Source organism: Lycorma delicatula, chromosome 9 (assembly GCF_047948215.1).
Source record: "Lycorma delicatula isolate Av1 chromosome 9, ASM4794821v1, whole genome shotgun sequence".
Taxonomy (NCBI): domain Eukaryota; kingdom Metazoa; phylum Arthropoda; class Insecta; order Hemiptera; family Fulgoridae; genus Lycorma; species Lycorma delicatula.
Genome location: NC_134463.1, coordinates 57511725 through 57522705, shown reverse-complemented (window position 1 = coordinate 57522705; position 10981 = coordinate 57511725).

Genomic DNA, 10981 nt, shown 5'->3' with positions numbered 1-10981 from the left:
TCCACTTCTGTTATGGCTGCCTTCCAGGACGCATCTCTGCTGGGCTCTGTTCCGGACTCCAGTCCGTGATGTTGCGGCGAGTAGAGGGTCTTCCTTCTTCTTCTACTTCTCCCTCTTTTTCTTCCGATGACCTCTTCATTCTTCATTCTTCTTTGGCCTGCACTTTCCGAGAATTGGTAGTAACCGAAGTTACATCATATCGTTAACCTTAAAATTCCCGAGGCCCCGAAGGGCTGAACGGGGGAAAGTGCAGGTTTCTTCGTTCTTCCGTGCTGTCAGTGGCTGCTGGCTGCTGGGCAGGTGACTGCTGGGCTTGCGACTGCTGGGCTCGTTCCCTCTTTCTTCTTTCTTGAAAGGAAAGGAAATAGGGAACTTACAAAATGGTGATACCTATTCGCGATCGCGGTTTTGGGGCGGCGGTTTTCTTAGAAGAAGTAAACAGAAATTATTCACTCTACATAATTATTAACCTTCAGACACACGTGTGTCCGGGAAGGGGTTGGGGGGGCCGCGTGGCCGCAGTGAAGAAACCATTTGTATTTTTGTGGTGGCTGTTGGTATCTGCAACAAAAGAAACAGAACACACACACACGAAAAAAAAAAAAAAAAAAATTTGATTTTTATTTTATTTCAGAATGGCAGGATGAGAGGAAGGAAGGCCGTTTCCCAAGACGGCGCGGCGAGTCGTTCCACATCCACGTTTCTCCCGTTTCTGAAACAAGAGAAACAAAACACACGCGGAGAAAAAAAAGGTGAGGACCGCGTATTTGTTTTATGCACGACTTACCGTATTTGATGTCTTCAGACTGTATAACTCGCGAAAATTAAACACTCGCGACCCCGGAAACGCCTCTGACGCGCTATTCCGTTTATGGCTCCTGCGATATGGAGGCCCCTAAGCCTGGCTTGTCGATTCTCGGCTCCCGCACCGCACCCTCACGGTGGTTCGTCCAGTACGGCGTGAGGCCGCTTCCTTACAACTGTCGGGGTTGGGTCTTCTCGGCAGATGTCCCGAAGATGACTGTGTTCGGACACAGCCGCTCTCCCGAACAATCTGCGCGCCTGCGCCACCCCCACCTCGGACACTGATTGAAATCTCGCATCAGATCGGAGAGTGGCGTTCCTGACGAACCACGGAGCTCCAAAGATCGTCCGCAACGCGATGTTTTGGACGGCCTCGATCTTCTTTTGAAGCGAGGAGCTCAACACTGCCCCCCATGCCGGGTAAGCATATGTCAGAATCGGCAGTACGTACAGCCAAAAAATGAGTAGCTTAGTTGCCAGTGGGTACGGGCTGGCACTGTTCAGCACTAGGTATAGCGAGGCTCTGGCGGCCTTAGCCCTCCGGGTCGCATAATTTACATGTTCGCCGAAGGTGAGCCGCCTGTCCAACACCACCCCCAGGTACTTAACCGTTTTCTCAAAAGGGATTTTCTCCCCTGAGATTTCCAGTTGTCTGGCCGGTTTTCGTGTCTTGTATGTGAACATCACGGCCACCGATTTTTCACCGTTGACCCTGATTCTCCACATGTCAAGCCACGGTTCCACTAAGTCCAGCTGCCTTTTGAGCCTCCGGACCGCGTAAACCACATTTGCGGATTCGTAGAAATATGCCGTGTCGTCTGCGTAAAGGGCCGTTTTGACCCCTTCCGACAGCAGCATATCGTTCACGTACAAAGTGTACAAGAACGGGGAAAGCACTGCTCCTTGGGGAACCCCAGCGGCTATTTCTCTGGTAGAGGAAATCGTTTCCCCTACGCGCACGACAAAACGTCGGTCTAGCAAATATGACCGCATCAGTCTGACATAGCGGTACGGAATCGCCGATCGCGCTAGTTTATAAAGCAGCCCGCTATGCCAAACTTTGTCAAAGGCCTTGGCCACATTCAGAAAAACGGCTGCAGTCACCGCTTTCCTGTTCAGGCCTCCGACAAGATCATCTATTATTTTTACCAGTTGGAGGGTCGTTGAGTGACCCTCCCTGAACCTAAATTGCTCGGGCAGCACTTCTCCCTCCATGTATCGCTTCAGTTTTTCGAGGAAAATTCTCTCGAACAACTTAGACAATACCGGTAACAGGGAGATTGGCCTATAATTCCGTGGGAAAAGAGAACTTTTCCCCGGTTTGGGTAAACATACGACTTTGGCCGTTTTCCAACAATTCGGGAAATATCCAACGTACAAAATGGACGTGAATATCACCGAAATTGTTGTAATCACGGAGGCCGGTATGTTCCGGAATGCACGGGCGCTGATCCCGTCGACACCCGGGGCCTTGTGGCCTTAATGGCTGCGGAAACTTCCGCTTCAGTGACTTGGTCAATCTCTAGGGGGGCGTCCTCCACCTGTGAGAAATAATCTAGGCGAGGTATTCGTTCCACGAATCCTCTCGGTGGCTTGTCAGCAGTTGTTTCACCCTGTCCGTTTGGTCATAAAAGGCCCGTTTATCAGCGGGGGACAGGGTGATTCGATATCTCCTCCTCAGTCGTCGTTTCTCCGTTATGGCTAAGGAGATATGAGGAGGGAGGTCGTTTCGAACAACTGCTCGAGTTTTGGCCGATGAACTGCCTGCCAGGGCCTCGGTCATTGACGACGTGACGCGCCCGACAGTGTCGTCGATTTCCTCCGGGGTGTTCAGGAGCCCAGGATTTACCGGCCTGTACTCCCGCTGGAGGGTCTCGTAGAACCTTTTCCAGTTGACTGACCTTCGGGGTATAGGCGGGGGATCTCGGCCACCCCCTGCCTGGCCTAGTTCCAACAGGACAGGGGATCGGTCCGAGCTGAGATCTTCAATCGTTTCAATCATGAACGGGAGGGTACCCCCCTTCATGACTGCGATATCTAGCACGTCAGGCCTACATCTGCCTGAATGATGAACGTACGTGGGCACCTCAGGGCCTACGACGACCAAGCGGCGGGCTCTCGCCCTTTCGTACAGCAATCTGCCATTCGGGTTTGTCAGATTGCTGTTCCATGACACGTGTTTGGCATTGAGGTCGCCCATGAGTATCATGGGCCCATCCCAATTTTCCAGCACGGCATCCAGATCTGCGCCGGTTACCGCATCGTTCGGCTTGCTATAAGCCGAAACCAGCGGATACACCGTGCCTAGATGCTCCACATGCACACACGTTTGTTCCATCACGTTTGTATGAAGAACAACGCACGTATGCATGTGGCGTCTACGGACTAAAACCGCAGTTCCACCAGAGGCGCGGCATCCGGGTCGTACTGGCCGATCCGTCCTATATGTAAAATAGTTCCGAAGGGTCAGTTGCCTGCTTGGGTTCAAGCACGTCTCAGACAACAGTATGACGTCTATCAGTAGATCCTCGGCCAGACGGCATAGTTCCTCCGTCCGGCCTACTACTGAGTTGGCGTTCCACTGCAAGAGTCTGAGGGTGGGCCTAACCATACCTAGACAGTATAGCCATGAGGCACTCTATTAAGGACTGAATACAGTCCTTTAGAGATTTTGCCTGGAGCAGGCGCGGCAAAACCATCATGATATCTGGCAGGACATCCCTCACTGTCATTTGCGACAGGAAGTCCATGCCAGTATTCTCCAACGGGGTGGCCGGTTTCGGTTTACCGCTGGAGACGCCTTTTGATGCGGCCGCCCTTTTGGTGGGGCGCGAGGTCACAGGGGCCGCGGGGTTTTTAACAGCCTGCTTGGCCTTCCCAGCCGGAGCAGGCTTTGCCTTTCCCGTCGAGGAAGGCTTGGCCTTCCCCGCCGGGAAAGCCAAGGCCGGCTTTGGCGCAGCCTTTTGTTTCACTACCTTTTTGGTGGTTGCCGCCGGTTTTGGCTTGGCGGGTGTTGGGGAGGGTACCTCCCCTTTTTTCACCACCGCCTTGGCCACAGGTGCCGGCACCTCCGGTTTGGGGGCTGTTTTCCCCCCACCGGCAACACGGGCCCAGCTGCGGCCGTCAACAGTCGCGGGCTTTTTAATACCCTTGACCCTGTTGACCTGCTCCTTATAATAGGGGCAGCCCCTTAATTTGCCGGATGAGGCCCCTTACAGTTCACGCATGAGGCTGGTTCCTCATGCAGCTTAACACATGTGGCAGTGTCGTGGTCCCCACCACACTTGACACATTACTGGGCTCTCCGGCAATAATTCGAAGTGCCCAAATTTTTGGCATCTGTGGCACTGGGGCGGCCCCCCTCGTAACACAAAAGCGGTCACTCCGACCTTGCAATAAAAAATATCGCTAAGGTTGTAAATTGTCCTGGCGTTAGGGGTCCTTTTCGGGGCCACTAGGCAGATCGGGGTTTCCCGACCGTCCCTTGTAAGGAGCTTCTTTACGGAAGTCACCTCAAAGCCCAGGGAGGTCAGTTCCTCCCTTACCTCCTCCGGGGTAGCCCCAAAGGGGATCCCCCGTATAACAACCTTCAGCTCCCTGTCCTTCGGGAGCTGCAGAGCTGGAGAGGAAGGCGATTCCCTTCGAGTGCAGGAAACTCTGCACCGCCCGGTAATCCGCCTCGCTGCCCAGCTGCAGCCTGATTGAAAGCCCGGTGCTCTTGGCAACCAGGCGCCCCCCGATCCTCGACTTAATGTCGCGCGCTAATGCTGGCCACTCCTTTGGGCAGTCCAGCATTATCGGCGGGATTTTCTCCCGCCTGACGGTAGCAGGCTGTGATGGGGCCCCATCATCAGCCTGCGGGGTGACGGCTGCAGCCTTGCTGCAGCCCGCTACGGGCTCCGTCTCCATAGGAGGCACGGAGTCGCGGCGTTTCTGGCGCTTTCTAGCGCAAGCCCCGCTTTCCTCTTCTCCGACGGACAATTTCGCGATGGAGAACGGGGTGGGGGAGGCCTTATTTTTCCTTCCATGAAGGAAAAAAATAAAACCGAAATTAAAAAATTAAAATTAAATCTTATATTAGCACTGCTTATAAACTACACTTGCTGTAACAAAATACACAACAAAAATAAAATTGGAAAGTTTAATTTCTTGTTAAAATAAAAATTATTTTAGATATATCATAATAGTCCTATAATGTTAGGCTATTAGTATAATGTAAAACTAATGACTATAAAAGTTCACTTTACATTGTTAGAAAAAAAAATAGAAATGAAATTAAGAAAAGGATAATCCTTTTTTTAAGTGATTGGCCTGGAATTCAGGTAGCTGGCCGCCCGGCGGATGTCCTAACAGACCCTTCTACATTGTCTGGCGACGCAGGTAGAAGCCCTGTTGAATACCGCTCTGGACTGCACACAACACAGAGCACAATAGAATACAAGCTTTCACTAGCAAAGCCAAGGATGGAATCTCCCTCCTCTCTCTCCCAGATCGACAGTAATTTGGCAACCAGACGCATGACCTTTTCAGCCTTCGAGCAAGACGTGGGTGCCGAAACGCATCCAGGCGTCCACCCATATTCCAAGATATTTTATCGCAGTCCTTGAAACTATCGTCTGGCACTCACGCTCAATATCCAATGTTGGCCTACCCTTAGTTGTTATAATCTCAACAATCTCCGTCTTATCTGGAGCCATAGTTAACCTGACTCCGACCACCCAGGTTTTGATTGTTGCGTATGAGCCTTGTATCTGAGCGATGGACTCTCTCAGGGTACTCGACTCCACCACGAGGGCCAAGTCGTCTGCGTAACATACAAAAGTGACGCCCGGCGGTAGAGGAGTGCAAAATACGCCATCGTACACTATATTCCAAAGAGCCGGCCCAAGAATCGACCCTTGTGGAACTCCTCTATCTATGCATCGTTCGAACGTTCCGTCCTTCACTTCGCAGACCAATTTGCGCTCACTGAGATAGGAGAGACTTATCCTTCTCAGATATGGGGGGATATCTCCAGCGCAGTCCTAAAGGCGTCATGGCTTACACAGTTAAATACATTGCGAAAGTCAAGCGCCATGAGCACGCAGATCTTCCTCTCTCCAATGATTCTCCTTGCCATACCAACAACTTCCGATACCGCCTCAAAAACAGATCTTCCTCTGCGAAACCCGAATTTTTTATCCGAAAATCCCCCTGCGCCAATAACTCTGGTCAGCGTCTGCAGCAGCATGCGCTCGAGTATCTTTGGCATGGTGTCGATCATCGCCAGTTGTCTATAAGAGGACGGAAGCACCGGGTCCCTCTTCGGCTTGGGAACCAAGACCAGGCGCTAGAGTCTCCACCTCTGAGGGAACCAATATACTGGGAAACGATCCTTCCAACAATATCTGCGAGGGAGAAGAGCGGCACATGCTGTTTCCAAGCAGTCGACCAGACATGCGGCCCCGTCCTCTGCCGCAGTAACTTCGCGTACCGCACTGAGATCTAGTGTCTCCGCAAGTTCTTTCGGGTCCATACCCCTCGTACTCCAGCCACAGGGACCGGCCTCCCAGCTCCCGGAGAACCACCATCAGTATCACTCATGAGGATGACCTGGTGATCACTCGCTAGGTAGTCTTTACTCACCCGCCAGTCCCGAATCCGCGCCGCCAAACCTGGAGTGGCAAAAGTAAGATCAATAATGGAACGTTAGTGCGCCTCCAAAATTGAGGCATTCTAAATCCACTAATGCGACGGCCTCAGTCAGCAATCTGCCTCTCACGTCGGTCCTGGGTGACCCCCAGGTAACCGACCAGGCATTAAAATCCCCAACCAGTAATGCCGGCCGGTGAGCTTCGAGGTCTCTAGTAAGCGAGGCCAAGACTTCCCTGTTCGTTCTACAAATATGTTAGGCGAAAGATAACAGCTGTAATAATAAATGCCTCCAATCCTCGCCCTGACGAAACTACCTCTCTCAGAACGCCCCGCACAGGTAGGTGCGCAATCGGTCAAATGACCCCACCCCGATCCTCAGAGATAACCCACTCCAGCCAAGAGCGAGGAACGTAGGGTTCAGAGATGAGCGCAATATACGAGACAGTGCCCATCTCCGAGACATCAGATCAACAGTCATGATCAAGCGTCATGTCAACAGATCAAGCGTCATTGTCGCATGGTTCATATTAAACTGAAAAAATTTTTATTTCCATCAACAGGTTGAGGTACGCCCGGTCTTTCCCCGGTTCTCCTTGTTATTCTCATTGTTGGCCCCCTCAGGGCATGTGGCACTTCCAGCGCGGTGCTCCTCCGCATTGCACGTAAGACACTTCGGTGTTTTGCTACATTCTACAGCGTGATGTCCGTCGCCCCGGTAACATGCAGTCTTCCTGTCTACGCCCCCGCAGTTCCTTGCCAAATGTCCTGTTTTTAAACATTGGTAGTATCGCAGAGGAAGATCAACAACATCTACTCTACAGCTCGCAAGCCCGATCTTCACCCTTCCCTTTTGTACAATGGGTGTAACAATCGGTACCGGGAGGCAACATATTGCCACTCCGGTTTCTCCAAAACCCAGTCTAATTGTCACTCTCCAGCCGATAACTCCTGACCGGAGACTGTAGACAGCCCCTGTAAGATCTCAACCGGCTGTATGCTGTTTTCCTAGTCCCGTACCCGGAGTAAGGCCGTTTCTGGTCTTCGTGAGAACACTACCACCTTTTATATTTGACGAAAGTATCTGTTTAAGAGCGCCATAGGTTCCCCTTTTCTCCTTAACATTAATCTCCATATTGCAGCCAGACTTCCTTATAGAGAGAATTTCTGAAACTGCTGGAACCTTCACCTCCATCTTAAATGATTTAAGGAGGTCCGCATAGGACGCCGCCATTTTAACTACTATAGTCTCCGTCCTATGGTTAACCTCGGGGGATCATCACCATTCCATGCAGCTGAGAGTTTGCCAACCGGCGCAGTAATGTAGAAGCGATAGCCGGACACTCTCCCTTCATATTCAAGGATCTTCCGGACCAAGGTAGCAGTATCCTGCTCGTATATCTCCGCTTGTAGCGGTCCCAAACGGCCTCCACTGTTCTCTTTGATTTTTCTAAAAACCTCCAATAATTCCTGCGCAAGATCTCCGCCATCATCCGAGTCCACGTAATCTACATGGAAATATTGGAGACCGGGGCCTCCCCATTTCTAACTTCCCTTATCAGTCTCGTCCCAGAGCAGCCGACACAACATTCCCAGCTTTTATTTTGGATCTATTCAACAGCCAGGCCACCTGTGGGTGTCTGGTAATCAGTGTGTCCATCGACCTAGGTTCTGTCAATGCATGGATATCAATAACTGCAACCTTATTGGGTGTCCCCTCAATTTTTGCCAGGATCCCAACTTGAGTACCTTTTTTGATAAAGTCTACCATCTGGGACGCCGGCACCCCGTTAGCCAGAGCATCCTCAATGGTACAGCGCGTAGCAACCCATGTCTGCGTTGCTATCTCTGCAGTCAGTTTCGTGGCAATGGCAAAAGAAGTACCAATAACCATCCTCTTCAGATCTTTCATAGCTATGCTAAGTTCCATTTTTAGCTCCTTTATACTCTTTTTTACGTTCTTATCAATATTCTTTCTCAGATCTTTCGCCAACAGTTCGAATCTGCTGACAAGAACCTCTAATCCAAGGGTCACTTCCTCCTTCTCCGTAGAGGATTGCTTCGCTTTCAGCCTTTTTGTCGCCTTCCTACCGCCCGTGGTAGGCTTAGGAGGAAGGCTTCCGACAGATTAGCCTCCAATGTCACACTGGTAGTAGCCTGACCGGACTCAGGCTCCATCGTACTCTCGGACTCTTTCTCTGGAGATTCCTCCGTAGTAGTAGGTCAGATGCACCCGACCTATTGATGCACTCTATATATACTTAAATTATACACAGAAAGGATTCGATAAACTACAAACGTATATAGAAAGTAAACAAATGTATTAAACAGTAGCTTAAAGAGTCAAGCTACATCAACCTATCTTATCAAACCCGATGTGATAAGAAATCGAATTAAAATTAATTAATAACTTAAGTTTATTATCAGCTATTAATATAATAGCCATTATCAGTACACAATATATTACTATTAAACTACCAACGTAATCATTTAGATACAGACAATTAAAGACCCTATTGCCTATAGCAATAAGGTGGATATCTAACAATTTAAATAAAAAATCAGTCCAGCGTCCAAAACTAGAAAAAAACGTAATAGCACTTTCAACATAATCCAACCGTCAGACAATACGTAAAAATACCAAAAAACCCCCCCAAAAAAACAGAAAGAAAACCAGAGCCCAGAATTAACTACCGTTCACTTCAAATACTCGAACTCAACTCACCATACATTGACTCTAAATCAGTGTTGAAAATTGCCTTCCACCGTTTCATGAGGATTTACTTCCGCCTATGTATGCTCATTGCGTAAATTGTTGATGCCATATCGAATGAAATGTGCCTCGTCGGTAAACAAAATATACTTTTAGTGTGGTCGATTTGTAATTCACCAGTTGTAGAACTCCAAGCGAAGCGGACCGTCTTTTGGGTATAATGTTGAACTGGCTGTTTATAAAAATCTTGTTTTGTTTAAATATCTTCAAAACCATTGAATGCGAAACTCCGATCCGCTTAAAAAGACATCGTGTACTGACGCCTGAAATGCGGTGAGCTGCATCGATAATAATTTCATCAATGACAGTGTCGATTTGACAGATCGTTCTTATCTGCTACGAATTCTTGGTAATGAACCTGTTCCCAAAGATTTTGAAAAGTCGCGCTAATTGTTTTCGGATCAGGAATCCTGCAATTCGGAAAACGTATATCATATTCTACTGCAGCAGCTCTAACATTACTATTAGGCTACACACACCCAGAATGAATGCCATACCAGCGTGTTCCTCTTTTGTAAATAAGTACGGCCAAACCGATCACGTTCAAACTAAAATTCACAGAAAACCTTCACTAACGACGACACAGTTCACAGTATCCAATATACTGTTAGCTGTTATATGTAATATGTAGCTGTTGTTATTTTAATACCAACTTTGAAATAACAACTTCTCAAATAATTTGTTGTTTTTCTATCATTAATAAAAATTATTATCTAAGTGATTTTCTTTTATTTATTTTACAATTTTAATTTTTCAACTGCAATTTTTAAGTTCCGTAAATTTTGTTTTTACTAAATTTTTCACATCACCAAAAAAAGATTGGTTTTTGTTTACATTTCTTTGTTTATTCAACGTATCTTGCACCAATTTGTTCAGCATTTAATTCTCTACAAGTTTTGTTTAAAAGTTTTATGTATTTATTACCCATTTAAAAAGCTGTTGTACGACAAACATAAAAATTTGATGTGGACACCACATGACTTCCTTGTACGTCTATTAAATTACATATACAATTTTTTTTAATGAAGAGTACGTAAAATTTTATTTCCATAATATCTTCTGGTTTTTTTCTTTTTTTATTGTTATTGAATTATTATTTATCGTATTTTTTTTACAATCAGAGGTTACTAATAAATCAATATTTTTAAATTTAAAAAAAGGAGATATAATCTGATTCAAACCGATGTGCCTTCCCCCTTGTAAGATCCAAATATTTCATTAATTAAAATCTCATTTGGCTATAACTCTGGAACCAATGAAAATAAGTACCACTTATGATATATCGTTGAAAAGCTCTCAATGAGAGCTTATTACTGCAGTTAAGAAAAAGTCCAAAATTCAGATTTTTTGGGCTTTTTTGGACATTTTTGGTTCAGTCGATTGCACTCAAAAGATGAGGTGCACAACTAGATGTTTCAACAGTCCTAAATAAAAAATTTCAACATCCTACCGCTAATCGTTTTTGAATTATGCGAATTACATACGTACAGACGTCACGTCAAAACTAGTCAAAATGGATTCAGGGATGATCGAAATGGATATTTTCGTTGAAATCTGAAAACCGATATTTTTCGCGATCATAATACTTCCTTTACTTCGAACAAGGAAGTAAAAAAACAGGGTTTTTATTCCAATTTATTGATTTTAACCCCAGATTTTTCATAAACTATTGCCAACACGGTTCTGGGACCTATTTTATTCAATTTTTCAGGCGAAAAATCATAATAAATTGTTAATTCTGTCCCTTAATTAACGTCTTAATAATTTCAGTAC